Source organism: Taudactylus pleione, unplaced genomic scaffold, assembly GCF_031769625.1.
Source record: "Taudactylus pleione unplaced genomic scaffold, aTauple2 ptg001137l, whole genome shotgun sequence".
NCBI lineage: Eukaryota > Metazoa > Chordata > Amphibia > Anura > Myobatrachidae > Taudactylus > Taudactylus pleione.
Genome location: NW_028285538.1, coordinates 618576 through 646257, shown reverse-complemented (window position 1 = coordinate 646257; position 27682 = coordinate 618576). Strand labels below are relative to the sequence as shown.

Sequence of the window (27682 nt, the reverse complement as noted above, 5' to 3'; positions counted from 1 at the left end):
TAGGATCTAACTAAATGTTGAGGAGATCCGCAGTACATACAGAGGTTCTGCCTCTGCCTTTTCTGTCGTTCCTCAGCTGATAGACAAGAGCGGTTGACCTGCATGGGTTCTTCACCCACAGGAGGAGATGGTAAATGGGAAGCTGGACGTGGCCTTCCGCGATCAAGTCTGCCTCTTTCCAAGGCACGCTCCCTGTGACGAAGATCCACCTTGTTGCAAAGGGAAATTAAATCATCCAAATTGGTTGGAAGGTCACGGGAAGCTAGGTCGTCTTTGAGCCTTTCTGAAAGGCCACTCCAGAAGGCAGCGATGAGAGCATCTTCGTTCCAATCGAGTTCTGAAGCCAAAGTTTGGAACTGGACTACATATTGACCGACGGTCCTGCTACCCTGACGGAGGCGTAGAATATCAGCTGATGCGGAAGTGGTTCTTCCAGGTTCATCAAAGATCTTGCGAAATGTGGAAATAAATTTGGGGTAGTTGGAGAGCAAAGGATCCGACTTCTCCCAAAGGGGCGAGACCCAGTCGAGTGCTTGGCCAGAGAGCAGAGAGATTATATATGCCACCCTGGTTCTGGCTGTCGGAAAATTGGCGGATTGTAGCTCGAACTGGATTTCGCATTGGTTTAAAAAACCCCTGCACAATTTGGGGTTGCCATCGAACTTGCTCGGAGGGGAAAGCTGAAGACGAGCAGGAGGTAGAAACGGAGGAGCAGGTGGCACCACAGGAGGAGAGGCAACTTGGGAGCCAGTGGGAGCGGGATGAGTAAATAAGGACTGAATGTTGTCCAAGCGTGACGACATATCTTGGATGAACTGGATCAACTGGGCCTGAGAGGTCTCCTGTCTTTCCAGACGAGATAGTACATCCTGCGAGGGATCTACCCTAGATCCTTGACCACTTGCCGAGTCCATTGGGCCAGTGCAAACTGTCACAGACGTGGGATTTAGAGGCTGTGTTCTCGGACTGGGCCTAGGACCTGTACTAGTTGGCGCAGACGCTCGCTGGAGGAGACTTGGCTTAATAAAGTTCCTCCACATGAGAGGGAGCAGTGAACTGATGGGGAGTTTGAGTAGTGTAGAAGTAGCATGGTAGCTTGGAAGCCACTTGGAAAGACTGGACAGCCTTGAGTGGACGTTTGGAGCTGGGAAGCTATGTGGAGTGGCTGGATAGCCGTGGGTAGATGTTGGTAGCTGAGTGGCTACGTGGAACAGCTGGATAGCCATGGGTAGACATTGGTAGCTGAGTGACTACGTGGAGCGGCTGGAGAGCCGTGGGTAGACGTTGGTAGCTGGGTGGCTACATGGAGCGGCTGGAAAGCCGTGGGTAGACGTTGATAGCTGGGTGGCTACGTGGAGTGTCTGGATAGCCGTGGGTAGACATTGGTAGCTTGGTGGCTACATGGAGTGGCTGGATAGCCGTGGAGATGTTGGTAGCTGGAATGCTACGTGGAGCGGCTGGGTAGCCGAGTGGAGACATTGGTAGCTGGGACGCTACGTGGAGCGGCTGGGTAGCCGAGTGGAGATGTTGGTAGCTGGGACGCTAAGTGGAGCGGCTGGGTAGCCGAGTGGAGACGTTGGTAGCTGGGACACTATGTGGAGCGGCTCTCCAGAGGACAACAGAGGAGACAGCCCTGAGAGGAGTACGGCACGGGAGCCGGAAGACAGCGCGGGTCAGCACCCGCAAAGGTAAGTGGCGGGGACTGATTCTGGGGTCTCCAGGGCAGCATGTGACAGTTGGCATACATTATCCATCTCAAAATGGCTTACATTTTTTTTTTAAAAACAAACAACATTTGTATTTAATTGAAAACATTTATTAAATAACAAACATGTTGCCAACAGGCTTTTACTGGTAAAAATAATTTCATAACAGATTCACACATAACAAATGTCCTCAGGATTTGGGCAAATAAAACATCTGGCTTAGTCAAACATAAACAACTATAGTAAAAAACAAACAGATTTGTGAATGGGAAACATACAAATTACTAAAACAAAAGGCAAATTAACTAAACATGTTGGGGGATATCTGTGCAAAATGTGTTAGTTGTCCAAAAACATACAGGGTATTGCCAATGGGTTCCATTGTTTTTGCAGGTTTTGGAAAGTGTTGTGATTTGGTTGGTAAAGAAAACAAAAGAAAAAGGGACACATTAAAATACATTTGCAAAAAGTTTTTTTTTTAAAATGAAAATATTCCTACCTAAAAAAATGTGAAACAGCATCATCGCGCCTGCCCCCCCCCCCGACAGCATCACAACACCTTCCTCCGGGGGGCCATCCTCTGGCAAGGCCTCCTCTGGCTGCATGGGTTCTTGACTCCTTATTGCAATGTTGTGTAAAATCCCACACAGGACCACAATGCGAGAAACCATATCCGGCGAGTACATGAGAGCACCACCAGAGTGATGGAGACACCAGAACCGGCCCTTTAAAAGGCCGATACAGCGCTCCACCACCTGCCTGGTGGCAGTAAATGCGGCATTATAGTGAGTTTGGGGCCCTGGTGTGGGAGTCAAATAAGGAGTCAGCAGCCAGGGCATGCAAGGATATCCACTGTCACCTGATGGAAATGGGACACCAAAAGATACATACATTTTCCATGAAAGCACTATTACTAGAGATACATACTGGATTTTTACTTACCAAGAATCCACGCGTCACCAGCTTGTAGTGTGCTTCATTTTGGCCAAATCCCTGAATGCTGGATCACATACGCATCATGGCTGCAGCCAGGGAATTTGGCATTCGGGCAGAGGATCTGGAGGGAGGCATCACATAGCACCATTACATTTAGGGAATGGTAATGTTTTCGGTTCCTATGTATTTGTTACCTGCATGCAGGGGCCTGAAGTGCTATGTGAGTGCCATCCACTACCCCTATGACATGTGGAAAGCCTGCAATTTCAAAAAACTTCTGCTTTACCACATCAAGGGCTTCCGTATCCAAAGGCATACTAATAAAATGTGCTAGATGATTGAAAAATGCATCTAGCTCACGCCTCAGGATCCATGAAAATGAGGTCTGGGAGAGGCCACCCACCAGCCCCACAGTGGTTTGGAAGGACCCTGAGGCACAGAAATGTAACACCGCCAACAACTGTGTAAGTGGTGAGATTGCTGTAGGAATGTTAATCTGACTTTCTAGATCATTCTTTATTATTGAAAGAGTGTCTAGGATAATATTTGGAGGCAGGCGATAAGTGGTTAAAACCACATCATCAGGCATTCCAAAAAGGGTGACACTTGTTCTATATATCTTGGCCCTTGCACTCCTCCTATGCCTACGCCCAGGAGGAGGCTGAGGAAGGTTGGTGGGGGTCAACATGGCCACTATTAGCTGTCCAACATTGCTCTGTAAAGTTAAATTTATATTTTAAATTGGTTCTACAGACTGTTTTTTGATTATTTATGCAAAAATACTTAGCTTTATAATAATGGTGCATATTCTTACAGGGTCGGGCAGTGCCATCTTCGGAAATCACTACATGTGTATTTGTTGTACGTTTTTTAAATTAGAGGGAATAAAAAAATTAATTAGATTTTTTGAGTACAAACCAATATTTACTACTATTATTGTTAAAACCATGCTTAATTTTTAAAATCGCCAATATGAATTGTTGTTAAATGTACAAATTTACATTTACAAAATAGATCAAAAAACAATATTAAAAAGTAATATTTATAATTCTTTAAGAAAAAAAATAAGTGTAGGTTTGAATAAATAGACACTTACCAGATTCAAGTCAATGGACTGTTAAACACCTTTAATAAATTATAAAAAAAAAAAAATTAGTACCAAAAAATTTATGTTTTTTAGGATTGTTGATCCAAAAAAGAAAAAAAAATGCAGTAGGCTGGCACACATACTTGAGTCTTTGAATAACATTGGATTTTTTAAGGAGACAAAAGCCTGGCCACCCAAACCGAACAAGTAACCGGCTCAAGCACAACAATTAACGGGATTTGTTAAATGTCAGCACCAATCAAATTTGACAAACAAAAACCACCACCAAAAACAAAACAGTAAAAAAAAACACAACCCAAAATAAACTAACACAAAAACCACCACCACCAAAAAAAATAAAAAATCTAAAAACCACCACCCAAAAGAAAGTAAACAAAAAAACCCCACCAAAAATAAAGTAACACAAAAAACAACCACCAAAAATAAAGGAACACAAAAAAAACACCAAAAATAAAGGAACACAAAAAAACCCACCAAAAATAAAGGAACACAAAAAAAACCACCAAAAATAAAGGAACACAAAAAAAAACAACAAGAAAAATCAAGGAAATTAAAAAGAAAAAAACAAAATTAACTAAAAAAAAAAAAACCACAACCAAAATAAAAATAAAAAACAAAAAAAACACACAAGCACCTCTCAAACAACACATACAAGCACCTCTCAAACAACACACACAAGCACCTCTCAAACAACTTCAAACAATGTAACTACTATCAAACACCTCCTGCACCACCAAACACTCCAACTACAACCCACAAGTAAGGGAACATTTGGCTTTGCCTTAAATAAAGAAACCAAACCCCAATTATAGAAACATGCAGGAAAGGTGTGCATTTGTAGTTAGGGAAATAAGGATGCACGGGTAACCAATCCAGGGATGCGCTCACATCTAGCACAACCCACGCAGTATTTACGGAACGCAGGAAAGGTGTGCATTTGTAGTTAGGGAAATAAGGATGCACGGGTAGCCAATCCAGGGATGCGCTCACATCTACCACAACCCACGCAGTAATTATGGAATGCAGGAAAGGTGTGCATTTGTAGTTAGGGAAATAAGGATGCACGGGTAACCAATCCAGGGATGCGCTCACATCTAGCACAACCCATGCAGTAATTACTGAATGCAGGAAAGGTGTGCATTTGCCACCTGCCATGATGGAGCGAGACTCCCTTCCTCCCAGGACCACCACCTCTGGCAGCCCAACAGCCACCCCCGTAAGTATGGAGAGCCCTATGCCTAGGCCAGAGGAAATCCCATCTACCTCTGGCCAGGCCAGTCGGCGTGTTACACGCCAGTCGGCTGTCCGTAGCTTACCTCTTCTTCCGAGCCAGCCCAAACGACGCAAGTAGCCCTGTATATCTCCTCCCTCACCTGTTGTCCAGTCCCCATATTTCTTGTCACCAATGTCTCAAGCTCTTTATTTTTTTTGAACCAAAAATTTTTTTTTTTTTTTATAAATTTATTTTAATTATATACAAATGTTGTCGAAACAATAATTGTGATGAAAGGCAAATTTAAAAAAAATAAAAAAAAATTATACCAAAAATGCCTATCTTTAAATATATCAATGTATACAAGGTTTAAAAAGTGTGGTATGTGAAAAGGCTGCTACGCAAAACACAATGCTAGATGTTTTAAAAACTGTTTTACAAAAAAAAGGTTTAAAAAGCACAAATAAACATTTGTGTTACGAATTCCCTAATGCACACGCAAGTGAAATGAGTTACAAGGTATTTAGCAGTGTTAATAGTTACAATGCAGCAATATTAGCTGCTTGGTTTGTATGGTTCCAAATCGAAACATCGCAGGTAACATCAGATTAACAATTGTACTGTTGTGGCTTATGGACGCTTCTTGCCTACCTTAGCCTGGACGTTCAGCCTGTTCGTAGAGTGACGTTTTCATGCATCCGCAATTCTTGGTCGTACGAAGCAGGTAATTTATGCACTCCCCTAAAACGCCTGGAAACGCTGAAGAACGCCTCCGTTTGCAGACCACCACCCCCGTATACTCCCACAAACTGTCTTTCCTGTAAATCAACTTTAGCAATCCACTTCCATGTCGGAAGCCCTACGACCGACAGTATTTTTGATCGGTAGAGCTCATACGCACATGCGCACTGCTAGCCGTATGCAGGCGCAGAAAGAAAAACATCGTATGCATACGACCGTGCAGCCGCAACGACCGACTCTGAATGAGGTCCCAAGTGTGGTGACGGTTGCGATGCCTGACCTTCCCAGCACTGGACGGGAAGTGGTGGCTCTTTCCACCATTTGCACGCCCTCTGTAAGTGCTGGAAGGAGCACCCACAGGGTGATTCAGACTCACTCGCGAGCGGCTGTCCGTGGTTTGTTTAAATCAGGCTCCGGGGGAGACAGTTGTTGTCCGTGGGATGGAAAAGCCCATCACGGTCATGCCTGGGCAGAAGACCAAACATTCCACCTCTTTGGTCTGGCATTATTTCTATCCAAATCCGGACAACAACTGTCTTGCCATATGTACCATATGTAAAGGTGAAATAAGTAGGGGTAGGGATGTTAACCACCTAGGAACATTCTCCCTTATACTTCACCTGCAGCGCGTTCATATAAAGTTACTGTCAAGTTCAGAAACTGGCTAAGACCGTAAGCAGTCCAGGGACACCTAAATCCCTTTGTCCTGTTGTATCCAAGCGCCTGCAAACCACACAGTCAACTCCCTCCTTGTCAATTTCCTCCTTAGTCAAGATCGGAAGTAGTCCTGTAGGCCATGTCACTGGCATGACTGACTCTCCTATCCGGGATTCTTCTGGAGGATCCTGCATTGCTACGCCTACTGCTGCCGCTGTTGCTGTTGCTGCTGGGAGTCGTTCATCATCCCAGAGAGGAAGTAGGAACACCACTACTTTTACTAAACAATTCACCCTCCAACAGTCCTTAGCGAGGAGGATGAAGTACGACAGCAGTCACCCTGAAGCAAAATGGATAACTGAGGCCTTGACTGCTATGTTGGTGTTAGACGTGCATCTGGTATCCGCTGTTAGTGCAGTGGGATTTAGACAGCTGATGGAGGTAGTGTGTCCCCGGTTCCAAATCCCATCTAGATTCCACTTCACTAGGCAGGCGATACCAAGACTGTACAGAAACGTCAGAAAAAGTGTCCTCAGTGTCCTAAAACATGCGATTGTACCCAATGTCCACTTAACCACGGACATGTGGACAAGTGGAACAGGGCAGACTAAGGACTATATGACTGACAGCCCACTGGGTAGATGTATCACCTTACGTAGCAACAACAGCAGCGTCACCAGTAGCAGCATCTCAGAAATGCCAGCTCGTTCCAAGACAGGCTACACTGTGTATCACCGGTTTCAGTAAGAGGCACACCGCCGACAACCTCTTAGAGAAACTGAGGGAAATCATCGCCCAGTGGCTTACCCCACTTAGACTCTCCTGGGGATTTGTCATATCTGACAATGCCACCAATATTGTGCGAGCATTACATCTGGGCAAATTCCAGCACGTCCCATGTTTTGCTCACACAATAAATTTGGTGGTGCAGAATTTTCTGAAAAACGACAGGGGTGTGCAGGAGATGCTTTGGGTGGCCCGAAAAATTTCTGCCCACTTTCGCCATTCAGCGACTGCGTGCCGAAGACTGGAGTGCCAGCAAACACTCTTGAACCTGCCCCACCATCACCTGAAGCAAGAGGTTGTGACGCGGTGGAACTCAACCTTCTATATGATTCAGAGGATGGAGGAGCAGCAAAAGGCCATTCAAGTCTATACATCCACCTATGACATAGGCAAAGGAGTGGGTATGCACCTGACTCAAGCACAGTGGAGAATGATTTCCGTGTTGTGCAAGGTTCTCCAGCCCTTCGAACTTGCCGCACGTGAAGTCAGTTCAGACACTCCCAGCTAGAGTCAGGTCATTGCCCTCATCAGGCTTTTGCAGAAGCAGCTGGAGAAAGTGAAGTAAGAGCTAAGACGGAGCGATTCTGCTCGGCATGTGGGACTTATGAATGAAGCCATTCATTCGCTTTGCCAGGATTCCAGGGTGGTCAATCTGTTGAAATCAGACCACTACATTTTGGCCACAGTGCTCGATCCAAGGTTTAAAGCTTATGTGGTGTCTCTCTTTCCGGCTGACACAAGCCTGCAGAGGTGCAAAGACCTGCTGGTGAAAACACTGTCAGCTGAAGCAGAACAGCTCCTTCTTCATTTTCTCCAGCAACTGGGGCTGCCAAGAAACAACTTAGGTATCCTAAGCAACCCACTGGCAGTGATGCAGGGCAGGCAGGACCAAGTTTGGACATGTGGTCCGGACTGAAGGACCTGGCAACAATTTCTGACATGTCTACTGTCACTGCATATGATACTGTCACCATTGACAGAATGGTGGAGGATTACATCGGTGACAGCATCCAAGTAGGCATGTCAGACAGTCCGTACCTGTACTGGCAGGAAAAAGAGGCAATTTGGAGGCCCCTGTACAAACTGGCTCTATTTTACCTGAGTTGCCCCACCTCCAGTGTGTACTCCGAAAGAGTGTTTAGTGCAGCCGGGAACCTTGTCAGCGAAAGGCGTAGGAGGTTGCTACCACAAAATGTGGAGAAGATGATGTTCATAAGAATGAATTATCAACTCTTCCAGGAAGACCAGCCTCCAGATCGTACAGAGGGACCTGTGGTGGTGGATTCCAGTGGGGACGAATTAATACTCTGTGAGGATGAGGATGTACACATCATTGAAGAGGGTGAGGAATCAGTGGATGAGAAGGATGAGGATGACATCTTGCATCTGTAGAGCCAGTTTGTGCAGGCACAGATTAATTGCCAGCTTGTTTTGTGGGGGCCCAAATGAACCAATCATTTCAGCTACAGTCGTGTGGCAGACCCTGGCGCTGATATGATTGGTTTGTTAAAGTGTGCATGTCCTATTTATACAACATAAGGGTGGGTGGGAGGGCCCAAGGACAATTCCATCTTGCACCTCTTTTTTTTCTTTGCATTATGTACTGTTTGGGGCCTAGTTTTTCAAACTGCCATCCTGTCTGCCACTGCAGTGTCACTCCTAGATGGGCCACGTGTTTGTGCCGCCCACCCGTGTCGCTTAGCATGGTCATCCAGCTACCTCGGTGCAACCTTTTGGACTAAAAACAATATTTTGAGGTGTGAGGTGTTCAGAATAGACTGGAAATTAGTGGAAATTAATGTCATTGAGGTTAATAATAGGATAGGAGCGAAAAACCCACAAATTATGTGATTTTAGCTGTTTTTATGCTTTTTTTCAAAAAAATACAGATCCAAAACACAAAACCCAGAACCCAAAACACGGAAGGATGGTTTTGGCAAAACCAATCCAGATCCAAAACACGAAGAAAGATCCAGATCCAAAACACGAAAAGTGGCCGGTGCAAACCCCTAATATATATATATATATATATATATATATATATATATATATATATATATATATATATATATATATATATATGCATGGAAATCAGCAAAGATTCTTTTGGCTGACTGCCAAAAGCTTCCTCAAAAAGGCGTCCTCATTGTGCTGCACTGACTGTGCTTTCATTGTACCACATACACTCATGAGAGGTATTATTGTTATTATCCTTTATTTATATGGTGCCACAAGTGTTCCGCAGAGCCTTATAAAGTATGTAAATAAGTGAAACCATTGACTTTCAGTACAAAACAATGCAGGATAAGGACAAGGTTTATATACAATATATACATTGTCATATTAGCGATCATAACACTCAAATAAGCAACAGGGTAAAAGCAACCAAGTGTTGTGTGCCATAGTGGAGAGTAAGGAGTAGCTGAAAGTATAAGTAAGGAGAAGCACAAGAGGGTTGAGGGCCCCGCTCGTGAGAGCTTATATTCTAATGAGGAGAGGCAGACCAACAGGCATGACACAGATGATGTAGACAGCGTTTGTACTGGTACTATAAAAAAGGTGTACATAATAATAATGCCTAGAACAGAGGTTCCCAAACTCCGCAATAACAGTACAGGTTTTAAGGATATCCATGATTGAGTCTAGATGGTTAAATCAAATTGACTAGGTACTAATTAAGTCACCTGTGCTCAAGATATCCTTAAAATGTGGACTGTAATGGCGGAGTTTGGGATCCTCTGGCCTAGAAGATGAACAGGGGTATTCAATATGGGAGCGATAACATCGTTTTTGCGTTAATATCGCACTTTTGACGTCATTATCGCAGGTTTGACTCTTACACCGTATTCAATTTCAAAGACTTATCGCAGTTTTGAAAAGTCTTTGATAAAAAACGGGGATAACTTTTCACCATTGAATAGGTGTCGAAACAAAGTGCAGAATTGGGGTTTAGGGGTGCAGGCTTAAAAAAAATAGCCTGCACCCCTGGGAATGACATTTAAAAAAGAACTGTGTCAAAAAAAGTTTTAAAACAAAATAGGGACACCCCAAAAAATTAATAAAAAAATTGGGGTGAAAAAAAAATGGGAAAAAATTGTTTAACAATACGGAAATAGGTTCAGGGCTACAGGGCTATTCTGCAAGTATGCGGCAGGTGTTTTCTAGAATAGATTTATAGCGGCAGGTGCACAAATGCAGAATTTTTAAAAACTTACTTTAGGGACATCAAAATATGCTAGTACCCATTTTCATGTACCCCAAATTTGATGGGGCCAGTTAAAAAAACGAAAAAAATAACCTAAGTGCTCTTCTGCATCACTTCTTCAATGTCGGAAAAAAACACCTGCTGCGGCTATTTAAATCCCCGACTTTCAATTAAAGGCTAAAACGGGGGTACCCATAGTGTTCCCCCATGTTTTTACTACTTTAGGGGGGTCTTACAATTTTTTTTAAGGAAAAATTCGTAACTTTACGCAAATCCAACTTCGGAGTTTCCCGTTTTCGTTAATTTTATATTGAATACAGTATAAGCGGGAGCGCGCCCGATACTTTAACGCAGGTAAAAACTCTGATATGAAACGTTAACTTCAACAGTGAAGTTAATGTTTCATATTGAATACCCCTCAAAGTGTTTTTTATATCATTGGGTAATATAGGCCATAACACTGTCTAATTGGTGAAATAGGTCAGTTTCCCATAATGTCTTAACTGAGTATGTAAGATGGTATAAAATGCGTCCACAAAAAAAGGCACAATTTGCTTACAATGCAGAGCTGTCACATAAACAAGATGCGGCCATGTGTAGCATATTACTACTCTAGTACACAGTAGTAAATTCACCTGGTTTATGTCAGGAGATATGGTGTCACAGTGTTAGTGGATAATGCTAAACTTATAGTCATACACTTGCCTTCACTCCTGGAATGGCCGGGAGCCTCCTGAAAATCGGGTGGCGCTCCCATCCACGTGGAAAAGTAGGCAAGTCTCCCGCACCTACCTCCATTACCCCACCCCTCTGGCGGCCCCCTCTCCACCCGCTCTCAATCCCCTGCGGCTGCCCAAGTGAGCAGTTTGGGGGTGGGGGGGCACAGATGATGCGATCGTACCATCACAACCCCTGCACCGCCCACTTTCCCGACCACCACGCCTCCTCTCTGCCGACCTGGCTGCCCCAGCAAAGTAGGAAAGTATGCTTACAGTAAATAATTCATACACAAAGTAGGACATGACAGGGCAGTTTTATGAATACCTAATAGAATCGTATTTGCTATATGAAAGGAAATTAGACTCAAGTATAAAATTACATTTAATTAAACTCACGTCAACGTACACAACACATCCATCACCTTCCCCTGTAAAAAATCAGCTGCCTCAAGTAATAGGCCCCATACATCTGCGACGGATTGCCGCGATCCTGGGATGCTGCAAGCTGGCATCGCAGGATCGCAGAAATCCAAGATTGCGAAAATGATCGCAATCGTCAAATCGGGGACATTTAACATGTGAAATGTCAGCGATACGGCGACGGATCGCAGAACATTGATGATGGGTGATCGGAAATTTCCGATGGGCGATTGTAAATTTCCGATCGCATCCCTGCATCGCGTCGATCCGTCGCAGATGTATGGGCACCTTTACCCATCTCTAAAGAGGCACATCTGCTCCCTTTTTGTGGTCAGCATGGGACACATTAGGGTGAACACATCCTTATTGTACTTTGGCCGTTCCTACACTACCCTTATATGGCCCAAAATGCGTGTCAGTCGTCATAAGTGCGGATGCGTTAGATCAGAGGTTCTCAAACTCGGTCCTCAGGACCCCACACAGTTCACGTTTTCCAAGTCTCCTGGCAGGTGCACAGGTGTGTTCATTACTCACTGACACATTTTAAAATATTCACAGGTGGAGCTAATTATTTCACTTGTGATTCTGTGAGGAGACCTGGAAAACATGCACTGTTTGGGGCCCTGAGGACGGAGTTTGAGAACCTGTGAGTTAAATGTTCTAGCTCATATGATCTGTTTAAAAAGACACATATTGCACAAGAAAAAATTATATTCACGTTCAACTCAGCATGAGCCAGTATATGCATATTTAGGTGTGTGTTTTTGTGCTTTCTATGTTATGATATATTAGGAGTACAGTATACAGGATGTATGCTAAATTGCTAATATAAATGAAGTCACCAAACACGCTTTTGTGCATCATTGAAGAAGTTTAAATGTCTAATGCTTATTCCACAGATTTAACATGGACATGGGCATATATATAATGGGTGCAGGGTGTGCAGTCCATGGGGGCCCACACTACACACCTTGCACCCATAAATTATACTTACCTGTCCGGAAGTGGCGGCGCAGAAATCACATCTGCACAATAGAATGATCTCAGGGAAAATGGTACAGACGCCATGCTCTCGGTGATCAGTACATGCGCAGTAGCCTCTGGCACATGCACCTGCGAGACGGAGGCTGCATACTAGTCTACATGCAACACATTAGCATATTATTGCACAAACATGATGTACTACTAATGTGTTCTTACCACTGTCTCCCACAGCCAAGCTCTCACACTGCATGCTGTGATGTGTCAGATAAGTAACTGCCATATAGGTCAGTGGGAAGACCCCAGGACACACAAAGTTTTTAAATTTTTATTCTAAGCCAATGTTTAAAGAGCTGGAAATAAACGTGCAGGTCAGTCCTTCTCCTTCCCTGCAATTATTTAGTCTCAAAATGCTGCCCAAGCCTCGAGTTAGGGAGCGTACTGCAGCTTGCACTGACCTCTCCAAACAAATGCCACAAATAATTGTCACCGGTTCCTCCCATCTGCTCCCTCTACCTCCTGTCTCTTTGTGAACGTGTGCAGTGTCTCTTTGTGCAGATTTATTTTCTAACCTGTCTACTGAGGGAAATGTCAGCCTCACCTTTTACATTCACCTTGTTTATTGTTTCATTGTGTTCAAGGATGTTTTTTCAAAATGTCAGCAAACCATGTTATTCCTATACAGCTTCATTATTACCATGCGTTTTAAAAAAAAAGTCAGAAAAATAAACAGGTCGGTTCAGTAGACACAGTGCCTGGAGAGGAAATCATTTTATATATGACCTTGATGGGGTCCAGTGTCAGATAAACAGTGTATTTAATCTATTACATACCCACAGGTTGGATATTTAATTTATGCAATAGGGTAATTGGATGCACAAGTTCCAGAGATCTTCTCAGGTCTCTTAATCGCTGACGGCCACACGACTGCCAGTTATTCTGTACATAATTTCCAACCTTCCCATACAGTGCCTCGAGAGGAGATCACTTTATGGGCCTGATTCAGAGCCGGACGCAATTAGCGCTCGCTCGTCCAGAAAATAGGGGTGGCTATTCAAATCAACCGTTCGCTCTTTGCGGTCTGTTCACGACTCTAGGTCTGAACGAGTGAACAAAACTTGCGGTCGTTTTTTAAAAAAATACGCCCCCTGGCCGCTCGCATCCTACTTCATGTCGGCTATTTATTAGATTAATCGAGTACATCGACCAGGGTATGAACTGCTCGCTATTCTTGGGGTTGGTTTTTGCTACCACAATTTTGCGAGCAGTTCTGGCTATAAAATAACCCAGTGACGTGGTCAATGACGCTGCTGTTTTAATTATGCACACCCATAAAACGCCCGTTTTGACCTTTAAGCACGCCTGCGTTCGGATCTCCACTCCCCGTTTTCAAGCACCTTCCCCCGTTACCACCCACATACGTCTACTCCTGTCACTCAAATTATCAGGCATTCGCTATTTTGCGAGCACGTGAATTTCGGCCGCACTGACTGGTTCGCGCATGCATATAACGATCCGTACGCATGCGCAGTTGGGCAAACATCGGTCGGAGCGAACGAGCGGCCGCTTACGAGCGGCTCTGAATCGGGCCCTATATTTCCAAATATTACCTTAATGGGGCATTCTGACAGGCAAACCATGGACCTCATTCAGAGTCTCTTGCTAGTGCTGTGCGCTCGCAAGCGGCCCAATGGTTTGCGTACGCGCATGCTTCGTTCTGCGCGTGCGCGAGCTACTCCGTGCAATCGCAGGCCGCTCGCTCGCCCAGCAAAGATAGCCCAGTGAAATGATTGACAGGAGAGGCCGTGTGTGGGTGGTAACAGGGGCAGGACACTAATAACGGGGGGGGTGGAGGTGCGAATGTACGCCTGCCGTTTTAGAGGCGTGCATAATTAACACGCAGCGTCATAGTACACGTCACATGCTTGTTTTTTACACTGAAGTCCATGCAGTGCTTGCGGTAGGGTAAGGCAACCACAAGCGCTGCGATCGCTTCCGATTGTCCTCGATGTACCAATGTTTTAATATACTTCCTGGAGGTGATGTGTGCTGGTGGGCGGCTCTGCCTGTGCAATTGGGCGTACGCTGGCCGCTCGCTAAGACATGGTGGGCGTGCTTATGTCTTGGCGTGTGATCGCTTCCCATGGTGTCACTTTGTCAAATTTGCATACGCTGAGTGCGAGCGATCGCATCTAGCGAGAGACTCTGAATGAGGTCCCATGTCTTTAATGTAATATCCCTTTTACACCACAGCTAAAGCCCGGGTTATTGCCGGGTTAACCCGGGTTGCTGCTAGGTGTAAAAGGGACCAGGGTTGGATTCCCGGGTTGTCCCACCCAGGTCCAGATTACAGGATGGTGATTTCTGGATTTTCCGGTGCTTGGAGATGATGTCATTTCCAAGCGCCGGCAGACCAGTTCCACTGCACCCGTGTGCAATGTGAACGGCGCTGAGCCGGGAATAACATGGGTCGGCGCCGCGGTCTGAAGGGAAGTTGTTCCGGGTCTGACCCGGTTGTTCCAAATACAGGGTCAGAACCTGGAGTTTAGTTTAAAAGTGGTATTACTGACACCACAGACAAAAAAAATTCCTTAAGAATAAAGCATAAAAGGCAGGTCCTCCATAACTGGTGCCAGAGATAGATAGACAGACCAGTTTCCTATCTAATTCTAAGGGGTCTATTTATCAAACAGTGAAAAGTGTGGAGAAGTGGACCAGTGGCGAAGTTGCCAATAGCAACCAATCAGCTCCTACCTATTATTTTATAAACTGTACTGGATAACTTCTCCACTGGTTCACTTCTCCTTACTTTTCACTGCTTGATAAATAGACCCCTAAAGCTGGTAAAGCTGACTCCCGACAGATATTGCATTACAAGTGACAATCAGGTGACAGACATACACGGAATTCTGATAATTATGTGGTTGATCGATTATCGGCCGATGATGCATGATGCACCACAGTCACACTGCACATGCGCCAAGCTACCTCGCTCGCAGTGATGATTTATTTACAAAGCCATTAACATTCAGGGACCATTTGGGCGTGGTTACAAGGAGTTGCAGCAAAAAACACAGGCGTGTTGCCTTTGTTTTTGGGGGTGAGTCTCAGCCTACAACTGCGATACAGTATGCAGATAAAGTAGTTCTGACGTCTCAGTTCAGGCAGCCATTCTGCACGATCATAGAGCAACTCAGATGACCGATTATAGAGTGATCTGTGACGGCGGCTGCATATGGCTAGTGGCTACGCAGTTGCTTATTTGGATTTGGGATGGCCCCAGTAGGCGTCTCAGTACATATCCCGGTGTCTGCAACATTTGCATATTTTCGCACAGCTTCTGTGTGCTTGATCACAGTTGCGATTGCATTAGCGTACAATCTCTGAATCAGCCCTGTGTGCACACTGTGGGATAAATAGGTTGGCAACTGCATGCAAGAAAAACTGCAAGGCGGCCACCTTCATGCTCTCCGCAGTTCCTGGCTCAGTCACTTGCAGTGTGACGTCATGACGGTACTGGGGGTGCTGGCCCAGGGTGCACTGTCACCCGACTACAGCACTGTGTGTATACAGTATATATGTGGACATCTGACTTTAAAGCACATAAATGGAAACTTCCCTTTAAACATCTTGCCATGCTGTATCTGAATAGTAGTGAGTGCATGTGAGCCCATCTTTTCTATTGCTATTGAATATATTACACTATGGAGCACATTAATCCTGGCACAGACGGAGAACTTGTGTTTTATTTCTCTCTTAAAGCATCACAGGGTTGCTTTCGGTGATAACACTGCTGTCGGTAAGAATTACAAGGGAAATCAGTTATATAGCTACATTACCTATTTTGTTATTGCTATATACCAGGCACCATGTACTAAGGGGGGATAAGGGAACAAAACAGAAAAGGCAGAGAATATCCCTGCCCTTATCGCTTTCAATACGTACCAAAGGGATTTCTTTATCTTGAGCCTGCCAGCGATAACAGCAGTGCTGCCACAGGCAACTATGATGGAGATAAGTGATCCAACAAGTACTAAGAAGAAATGTCACTTACTGTCAGCTGTCTCCACCAGCGCCGGCTTCGTCACCTCCAGCTGCCATCATCTGCCTCTCCTCACGTGAAGACCAGTAAGAAGCAGGAACTTTCAAGGAAATGAGCTCTGTCACTTTTGTCCGGTTATTAATAAAGTTTGGACAAAAAAAAAATTCCCATCGCTGCAGCTGAAGATTTCTTGCGCATGCGCAGTGTTGACGCGTCTCTGCTCATTTTGACGGAGTGCTGTGTTTTCGCTCACCCTCCTCAGCACAAGGGTTATTAATACATGATGCGCTGCCACCTGCTTCATTATGATAATCGGAGAAGCACCACCTGCGTTTAGTCAGCGGTATAAGCATTCGTAGCACATTTACACCGTAGCTAGAGATACGCAAAACTGCCAAGACTTGCCCGGCAAAGTGGTATTTTTAAACCTCCAAGCTAGTATTGCCGGGCAGCTGAGAATAAGTCACCTGGCTGGCTACATTTCTTTGTTAAACTGTAATGCTCACAAAGAGCTATTCCCATAGCCTCATTGCCCATGCTAGAAATGGCGGAGGTAAATTCTAAAGTATTGATGCCTCAATCTGATAAAAGACTAGAGGGAACTGAAATGAATATAGAAGCAGCCCTAACCAGAATAGACGCACATGTTACACGTTTAAATACTCTAGGGTCGAGCGTTTAGCTGCATACACACACAATGATTTTTTGAACGATTATCGTTAAACGATATCGTTTAACGATAATCGTTTGAAAAAATCGTTCACTTTCTGAGTCAAACGATGAACGATTATCGTTCATGCGTGTTCACGTTTGTAGTTTGTAGTTCAGTCAGACTTGTCAACTGAACGATTTTCATTAAGGGAATATGCAAAAATCGTTTGTAGTTCAAAAAAAATCGTTCATTACACTTTTAAAAAATCTGACAGAAAATCGTTCAGAAAATCGTTCAGAAAATCGTTGGTAACAAAATCGTTTTGTGTATGCAGCTTTAGCAATATAGAAGACAGGGTCCAAAACATCCAGGATGGCACCTCCTCTCATTCTTCCACAATCCAGGCTCTCCAGGATAAGATCGATGGCCTGGAAAATCGACACTGTAGAATTAATCTACGGTTCATCGGAATCCCTGAATCATACAAAGGCCCATAACTTCTCGATTTTCTTGCCAAGGATTTACATTTGGCATTCGATATTATCGATAATTTGGGTACTCCTCAAATAGAGAGAGCTCACCGTCTGCGCTCAGAAAGGCAGGGAGAAAACAATAGACCCCGTCCTGTCATAGCAACATTTTTAGACTATAGAGCTAAGGAACAAATTCTGACAGCATATAGAAAGTCTAATCCACTGACAATCCAAACATATAAAATTACGATTTTCCAAGATTTTTCAGTGTTGGTTGCTCAGAAATGGAAAGCTTTCTCTGAGGTGTGCAGCTATCTTCATTCCCGCAATCGCAGATTTGCCCTCTTATACCCGGCCAAATAGAGAGTATTTGAAGATGGCCGCCCAATATTCTTTGAGGACCCTGCACAAGCAAAACGCCATTTTTTGCCTTCTCATCCACCCCCTAGGTCACCTTGATTATAAAAGAGAAAGTCAAATACTAAAAGGTTAATAATTGATCACACTGTACATGACTCATAATAGTACCACAATGAAAAAGGGAAGGAAGGAAAAAAAAAAAAAGATTATTGTTACCTTCACTAATAAGGAAAAGATATACCTCCACAAATTCACACCAGAGAGTTATATAATAGATCAATGATAAATATAATAAAATAACTCAATTAAAATATTATAGTAAAAAAATATTTTCATTTTCATTGGGTTGTATTAAGAAAATTAATATTGTGAAGGGTTATATATCGGCTTATAAGATTAGATACCCCTACCCTCTTAGGGTGAAATTAAAATCTATGTTGCTGTTGGTTTGGTGGATAGTCTGGATAAGTTCAGTCAACCCCAGGCTGCACCTGTTCATTTTTTTTTGTTGGTTGGAAAATTGAAAAGTGGAGAAAAGTGAAGCAGCGAATCACATGTGGTTTTGTTGTATTTGTATTCTGTCAATGTTATGTGAAATATTTGATGTTTTATGTTGATATCCGTCTGGCGATTGCCCAGGGGCTTACAAGCACCGAAGTAATATTGGATATCCCCCACATGGCAGATATATTTTGGGAAATTAAAATAATCCATAATGTAAATGTCGACTGGAAACGTAGACACTAGATTTCGAATAGATGAGTTGTCAACCCGTAGCCCAGTGGGATTAAAATTGTCTCATGGAATGTTGGGGGATTAAATTCACCTATAAAACGTATGAGGGTCATAACACATCTTAAAAAACAACATCCAGACATAATGTTTCTACAGGAAACACACTGGCAGTTGGTTGATGAGGCTGTCCTTCGAGCTCCGTAGATAGGTACAAGTATCACAGCTTGCCATCACAATAAATCCAGAGGTGTCGCTATTTTGTTCAAACATGACTTACCATATAATATCTTGAATCAAATTATAGATAAACATGGGAGGTTTATAATACTAGATATTGAAATTAGACTTTCTGAGTTTACTTTGATAAATATATATGCACCAAATTCAGGCTCTCCACCTTTTTTTAACCACTTAACCAAACTATTGCAACAAATAGATAATTATCCCTTGATTATGGGTGGAGACTATAATGTAATATTGGACCCACACATGGATAAGGCCCCCCCCAGCCCTTAGACAAGATACAGCCACATGGAAAATACTTCCATCTCTACTAAATACACTAAATTTGACAGATCCTTGGCGGCTGCTAAACCCTACAGATCATTCATATACTCATTTATCAGCAGCACATGGCTCCTTGTCCCAAATTGATTATATTTTGCTTTCGGACGTTCTGATGGCTAGACTAGAAAAAGCAAATCTGGACAATATTGGAATTTCAGACCACGCCTTAATATCAATAACTCTAACCTTTCCCTGTGATAACTATGGAGATAATATTTGGCGTTTTCCAGTAAACATGACTTCATCAGAGGATTTTAAAGCATATTCAAAGTCAAAGTGGTCTAATTTTGTAGATGACAACATTGAGCACTGGGACAATCCTAGCTTAATGTGGGAGACATCTAAAGTTGTATTAAGAGGACATATCATTAGCTATATGGGCAAACGCAAAAGAGACATGTCAGCGAATAGGCACTCCCTGACCGCAACGATGCATCAAGCATTTAATGAATATACCACAGATCCCTCCCCAGATAAATTAAGCCAATATAAACAAGCTCGACAATTTCTGGAAGATTTTCTTCTCACCCAGGCTAAACAGAACAAAGAGATCTCTAAACCCACATATTATAGGTGGGGGAATAAAGCAGGCCGCTTCCTGGCTAATATGGCTAAATCAAGGAATTCTAGAAATCACATCAAAGCAATACTTAACCCCACAACTAAATCCCTTGCCACTGATTCACAGAATATCCTTTCTTTATTCAATGAGTATTATTCTAGCCTTTACTCCCCGCAAGCCATTGACACGGAACAGCTGAAATTGTTGTTAGATGAGGCGCGCCTTCCTGTGCTTCAACATGATCAAAGGGAGACTTTGGACGTGGATATCACTGAACGAGAACTCAGAGATACCATAAAATTAATGCCAACAAAAAAAGCTCCTAGGCCGGATGGTTATTCTCCAGGAGGATATCTCCCCGCTATTATTGGATCTATACAGACATATCCACCGTAACTACCCTTCTCTTCCGTTCTCTAATAACTCACATACCATTCTTTTACCTAAACCGGAGAGAGATCCTCTTATACTAGTTACATACTGCCCTATCTCTTTGTTGAATGTGGACCTAAAAATCCTAACAAAAATAATGGCCACACATTTACGAAACATCTTACGGTCATTACTAACCGAACACCAACTAGGATTCGTGTCCGGCAGACATTCAGTGAAGGGTATTTGTGCTGCTTTAGCCGCTATTATGGCGTCCAGTAAATTACCTAATGCTCAAAACATGCTTCTCAGCCTTGACACTCACAAGGCGTTCGATACGGTCCTTTGGCCACACTTATTTGAAATCCTTTCTCAAAGACAATTTACACCTGATTTCATAAGATTGACTTTGTATAATTCGCCCATTACCTCATTATTAGTAAATGGAATATGTGGTTCACCAATAAAATTGGGTCAAGGTACGCAGCAAGGCTGCCCACTTTCACCCCTATTATTCAACCTTAAAATAGATCCTCTCCTTCGTATCCTCCAGCAATGGCCAGAATTTTGTGCGGTTAAGATAGGCACACATAATATCAAACTCACAGTTTACGCAGATGATATTCTGTTATACATCTTTGATCCTCAATTTACCTTGACGAGAATTATACATAAGATTGAACAGGTTGGTGATATTTCAGGGCTTAAAATTAATGAAAATAAATCCACTGGGATGTTACCACATCCCACCCTTCACATCCCGTCGTGGGGTTCCTCATTTTCATTTTCCTTGGGCCTCTTCACATTTAGATTATCTGGGCATTCAAATACCAAAAAACCCTGCTCTTTTATATGAAAAAAACATCACTCGCACAATTCGAAATATTACAGAGGAGCTTCGCAACATCTAACTCTCTCATACTTGGGGAGAGCGACGCTAATAAAAATGATGACGTTCCCTCGCCTTCTCTATGTGCTAAAAGCACTACCTATTTTACTCACATCAAAAGACATTCAACTTATTAATAAATGATTTAGGTCTTTTATGTGGCAGAATGGTAGAGCTCGGATAAGTTTAAGGAATCTATATCAACCCAAAGCAAATGGGGGGATAAACTTCCTGAATGTCCTTGATTACAATCACTCATCACTGCTGAGGATATTGACAGATTGGTTGCATGACAGGGAGGTTTACGCAAATACATCAATAGAGTCGTAATTCCTCTCCACTATGGATTTAAAGTATTTCTTACACATACATGACCAGGAAGTACCAATAGAAATCCGAGATAACCCTCTGCTCATGACAACTAGACGTTTGTGGCATATTTTGCGTCACAGACAATGACTCAATGCGCACAAATCAATACATCTCCCATTATTCCGTAATCTGGATTTTCAAGAAGGACAGACAACATACCCCTTTACAATATGGAGGGTCGGAGGTGTGCATACTATAGGTAATTTGTTGGAACTTAATGAGAAAAGACCCCTGACGTTCCTAAAGGCAACGGAAAAATTTGAGACTTTAAGGGCATATCCCCTGGCATATTTCCAGGCAAGTCATTATATTGCATCAATAGTGCGTGCATTCTCACCCACTGACTGGAACAACCCATTAGATAGATTAATAGGTAGACAGAATCCCAACAAGAAGGCCATATCTATATATTATAAATTTCTTGGCGAGGAATTAGATCATACATTGGTCAGCCAGGGTATGCGACAGTGGTTGACTCAATTCCCAACCCTCACAATGGAAGACTTAATACGAGGATTATCAAGATCACGTGCACTGCTGAGTGCTAGCACATACAATGAGTTATTTTTAAACATTTACCATAGAACTTATCTATCTCCCCACAGAAGATACAGAATGGGTCTGTCAGACACTCATACGTGTCCTAGATGTGATACAATAGAGGCAGACTTATATCAGTGCATATGGCAGTGTCCAGTAGTCCAGGGCTTTTGGAGAAAAGTCAAACAAGATGCTGAATGACACCTGGTAAACTACGTACCCTTCACACCAGAATGGGCAGTACTGGGTATTTTTCCAAAGGGGCAGAGACTTACCCAAGGCAGCAGAAAACTATTAATAGCTATAAGTACTGCAGCTAAGAAAACAATTTTACAGGAATGGATCCACTCAACTCCCATAACTTTCACATTGTATAAAGTAAAACTAAGATTTATTTTCAGAATGGATTGGGTGGAGACCATGTTCAATAGAGAAAGAAAAGCCTCTTCTTTTTTTGAGACTTGGGAGAGTTATATCCCCACCTTGTCAGACACAATGCAAACGCAAATTTATAACTGTATGCATAAAACACAATGGTATGAGACACAGCTATTGGTGGCAGACTCATCAATTCAATTACCAGTAAGGTGAATTATACACCTGAATTGAGAATGTTGGTGTGGTCGGTGGGCGGACGTCAGACAGAGATTTATTACATTATATGTTTTTATATCTTTTTTTATATTGTCAAGAGCTAATTAAGTATAGATATATGTTATCTGATTGACAGAAATTATTGGTAAAATATTTCCAGTTGCTTAGTAAAGAAAAAGAAAAATCGAAAGATTTAATGTGTGGAAGCATATAGTATTGAGTTTGAGATTAATGAAAAATGTAAACACTGATAGATCTCAAGTATATAATTGAACTCTGTATTGTGTGTGTGCGTGTATATCTCAATATATATATATATATATATATTTATATATATATATATATATGGAAGAGAAGGGGTACCTTTGGTGCGCTACAACTTTGAGTATTAATTGAACAGAAGAAATTTCCACCACTTAGGGGGATTTATTGCAATATTAGCTGTTGGTCAAACACAACCCTCTAGTTAGTCTTCAAATCACCATAAGTTTATGTTTTGGATATTGTTCATAAAATAAAAACCCTATGGTAGCTCATAATTCTTATACCTGAATATTTTATTCTTGGTATATCAACAGAGGTAAAAATATAAACAATTTACAATACAAATAAATACATAAATTGCATAAAACAACTTTTAGTAAACCTGCCCCAGTACAGAAGGATAGATGTTGTTATCTGCCACCTACACCTTTACAGGTGTGAGCTCTTAGGTGGACTTCTTATGTGGTAGGTGCAGGTTTTTCAAAGCGATGACCCAACGCGTTTCGTCCACCTACGGGACTTCATCAGAGGTAAACACAAAAATGGAACTGGTCTGAACAAACACTTGATGATATGGAACTGGTTAGAACACTCAGTAGTATAAGCTTATTTTCTGTCCCTTGATAGGGCTAAATTCCTAGAAAGGCTTTTATAAGCCAAGTAGCTCTTATAAAGATTTTACTGGAACGATTAGATGGATGTTTCTCAACCAATAAATGTAACCAGATTCCTTAACAGCAATTTAAATATGAAGATGCATCATATACTCCCAGTGTGTAAAAATGATGAGACCCAGTGCCAAGCAAGTGGTAAAACTCTATTCAGTCCAATGAAGTGTATGTCTCCCTCTGTTAGCAGTTTTACCCCTTGTGCCTAACCCTAGCCCTAGTGCCAGACCCTAATCCTGTAAATATATCATATTATAAATGATACATACATACATACAGTCAGGTGTATAAATATTGGGACATTGACAGAATTTTCATATTTTGGCCTCTATTCATCACCACAATGGCTTTGAAATGAAACAAACAAGATGTGCTTTAACTGCAGACTTTCAGATTTAATTTGAGGGTAGTTACATCCAAATCAGGTGAACAGTGTAGGAATTACAACAGTTTCTATATGTGCCTCCCACTTTTTAAGGGGCCAAAAGTAATGGGACAAACTAAACAATCCTAAATCTAACTTTCACTTTTTAATACTTTGTTGCAAATCATTTGCAGGCAATTACAGCCTGAAGTCTGGAACGCATAGACCTCACCAGACGCTGGGTTTCATCCCTGGTGATGCTCTGCCAGGCCTTTAATGCAAATGTCTTCAGTTCCTGCTTGTTCGTGGGGCATTTTCTCTTCAGTTTTGTCTTCATCAAGTGAAATGCATGCTCAATCGGATTCAGGTCAGGGGATTGACTTGGCCATTGCATAACATTCCACTTTTTAGGCTTAAAAACTCTTTGGTTGCTTTTGCAGTATGCTTCGGGTCATTGTCCATCTGCACTGTGAAGCGCCGTCCAATGTGTTCTGAAGCATTTGACTGAATATGAGCATATAATATTGCCCGAAACACTTCAGAATTAATTCTGCTGCTTTTGTCAGCAGTCACATCATCAATAAATACAAGGGAACTGGTTCCATTGGCAGCCATACATGCCCACGCCATGACACTACCACCACAATGCTTCACTGATGAGGTGGTATGTTTTGGATCGTGAGCAGTTCCTTTCCTTCTCCATACTCTTCTCTTCCCATCACTCTGGTACAAGTTGATCTTTGTCTCATCTGTCCATAGGATGTTGTTCCAGAACTGCAAACTCTAATCTGGTCTTCCTGTTTTTGAGGCTCACCAATGGTTTACATCTTGTGGTGAACCCTCTATATTCACTCTTGTGAGGACTTCTCTTGATTGTTGACTTTGACACGTACACACCTACCTCCTGGAGAGTGTTCTTGATTTGGCCAACTGTTGTGAAGGGGTTTTTTTTCACCAGGGAAATAATTCTTCTGTCATCCACCACAGTTGTTTTCTGTGGTCTTCCGGGTCTTTTGGTGTTGCTGAGCTCTCCGTTGCATTCTTTCTTTTTAAGAATGTTCCAAACAGTTGATTTGGCCACACCTAATGTTTTTGCTATCTCTCTGATGGGTTTGTTTTGATTTTTCAACCTAATGATGGCTTGCTTCAGTGATAGTGACAGCTCTTTGGATCTCATATTGAGAGTCGACAGCAACTGAATCCAAATGCAAATGTCACACCTAGAATCAACTCCAGACCTTTTACCTGCTTAATTGATAATGAAATAACGAGGGAATAGCCCACACCTGTCCATGAAATAGCTTTTGAGTTGATAGTCCCATTACTTTTGGCCCTTTAAAAAGTGGGAGGCACATATAGAAACCGTTGTAATTCCTACACCGTTCACCTGATTTGGATGTAATTACCCTCAAATTAAATCTGAAAGTCTGCAGTTAAAGCACATCTTGTTTGTTTCATTTCAAAGCCATTGTGGTGGTGAATAGAGGCCAAAATATGAAAATTCTGTCAATGTCCCAATATTTGTGCATCTGACTGTACATACATACATAGAAGCACTTTGCTCACCTCAAAGCTTTCACTTTTTTTTTCCCGTTCCACAGATTACTACCTAGAGAAAGTTCCTGCAGTTCCTCTACCACCTCCTTACAACAGCTTAATAATGTATCTGCAGCACTGCTCGTTGTCTTATGCCGGGTACACACTTTGAGGTCGGATCATCTGTCCAGCTGACAGGCAGCTTTGGTGTGTATGCAGGTTACTGGTGTGTATGGAGGTTACTGGTGTGTATGCAGGTTACTGACCAACTAATATGTCTGGCCACAGGAACTGGTAGTGATGTCATTGTCAGCAGTTCCTGCGACCGACATATGAGTCGGTTGGTCATCCGTGCACACAGACACAACTGCCAACTGCACAGCCATCACGATATATATCTGTAAACAACTTAATTCACAGATATATCGGGTATACAGTACACACAGATCGATGGCCGAGATGACATATCGTTCATCCACTGTACGAACGATATACCGGCCAGTGTGTACCCAGCATTAGAGCTTGTACTAGAAATCTTGGAAGAAAAAAACTATTAATCTTCTTAAAGACCATTTAAAACTGTGAGACAGCTGCAGAGGCAGGAAGCAGGGTTGTTTTGGTACCAGGGATTTTAGGAGGTTGCATTTTGGAAACTTTTATTTGCAAGTATATGATGTATATATAAAATGGGTCTAGTTGTCCATTAAATGGTTATGTTGTTGTTACTGTTACTATCTCTAGATAAACATAAGATTTTGTACTTTGACCATTTAAAAAAAAAAAACTCAGCTGTTTTCCTTTGATATTTACAAATGAAAGTCATGAGACAGTTACATAAAGTTACTACTGGATTTTGTTCATTCCTGTGAAAGTTCACTGAGTTCACCAACAACAAGGAAAACCGTGTTACCATTGTGAGCTAATACATCAAAAAAATTATAACATTTTGCTAAAAGTGTCAGTGTCTCTGCAATTCCGCCCATCTCTGGAACAGACCCTAAGTTCCTAATCATACATAACATATTTACACACTATGGTTATTTTTGTCACAATCCAATTAACCCACCAGTATGTCTTTGAAGTGCTAGAGGAGACTGGAACACGTGGAGAAAAGGCACCCAAACACGGGGACAACATACAGACACGATTGTATGTTCGACTGTAGAACCCTGGTATGGTATGGATGGTATAAGAGGAATCAGGGAGGGGGGGAGGGAGATACCAGCATCCGCTACTGCACCTCCGTCCACTTCTGAATTATGCAAAGGATGTTTCCCTGTACTCACTATAGGGCACTGTCCCCAAATTTTTTCAGATTAGTAACTTGAATTGCCTGTATCTCCAGACGGTATTGATTTAGTAACAATCTAGAATATTAGTCTGAATTATATATTCAGTCCTTTTAAGCTCATGAATTTCAAATCATAAAGTTGCCTGTAGGATTTATTTATGAAGCCATATTAAGTATGAATGTTAAGTTATCTTTGTTTCTCTGGGACAGGACCCAAAGTGTCTCAGAGCAGTAGAATTAAATATTATGACAATAGCTTCAAATTGGGGTTCTGCTGTACTTTAGATGAGGTCCGGCCATCCTGTGGTTCTCCAGCTGTTGTAAAACTACAAGTCCCATCATACCCTCCCACTGATCAGCTGGTAAAGCATGCTGGGACCTGTAGTTTCACAACATCTGGAGAGCCATAGGTTGGCCAGGCCTGCTTTAGATAATCTAATGTGATAGTTGTCTCAGAGAGGTAAAACACTTAGGGCTCTATTTACTACAATCCGCATTGGAAATGCAGATTGTAGTGTGATATTACCGACTGAATTTTGCATTGCGAATTCAGGCAATATCACAGGGATTTACTAAAAATCCCTTGCAGGGACAGAGCTTGTGATAAAGCTCTGTCCCTGTGAATCCCCTCCGCAGCCTTATCACGGTTTTTTCACAAAAAATACCATGCCAAGTGCCCGCTTATGCGCCGACCGGCCACCGCTGCTTCCCCTCCCAGGCGCTAAGCCCTGCCCCCCAGGCATTAAGCCCCGCCCCTGCGATTGTGGCATCCCCCTTACGACCCCCCTTCCTTAATTGCACTTACCTGCATGATCCGGGCTCCGGTCAGCTGACATCCCATACTGCACTGGGACCCGGTCATCTGATGACCGGACCGCAGTACAGTATGGGAGACCAGCTGACTGGAGGGAGGACATCACCAGAGCCCC

General features: G+C 42.7%; 1 long non-coding RNA gene across 3 annotated transcripts in view; it reads right to left on the bottom strand.

Annotated features, from left to right (window-relative positions):
• The window catches only part of LOC148453506 (uncharacterized), a 69696-nt gene extending 53086 nt beyond the window's left edge, over positions 1–16610 (bottom strand). For 2 of the 3 annotated variants that reach the window (XR_015874928.1, XR_015874926.1), the window contains exons 1-3: positions 16527–16610; positions 3739–3767; positions 2649–3486 (exon numbers count right to left, since the gene is read on the bottom strand). This is a non-coding gene — a long non-coding RNA (uncharacterized LOC148453506). Of the gene's footprint in view, positions 1–1864; positions 2032–2648; positions 3487–3738; positions 3768–16526 lie in introns of those variants that run through there. The other variant, XR_015874927.1, reaches the window with a different exon arrangement.
• Positions 16611–27682: the final 11072 nt, after the last annotated feature.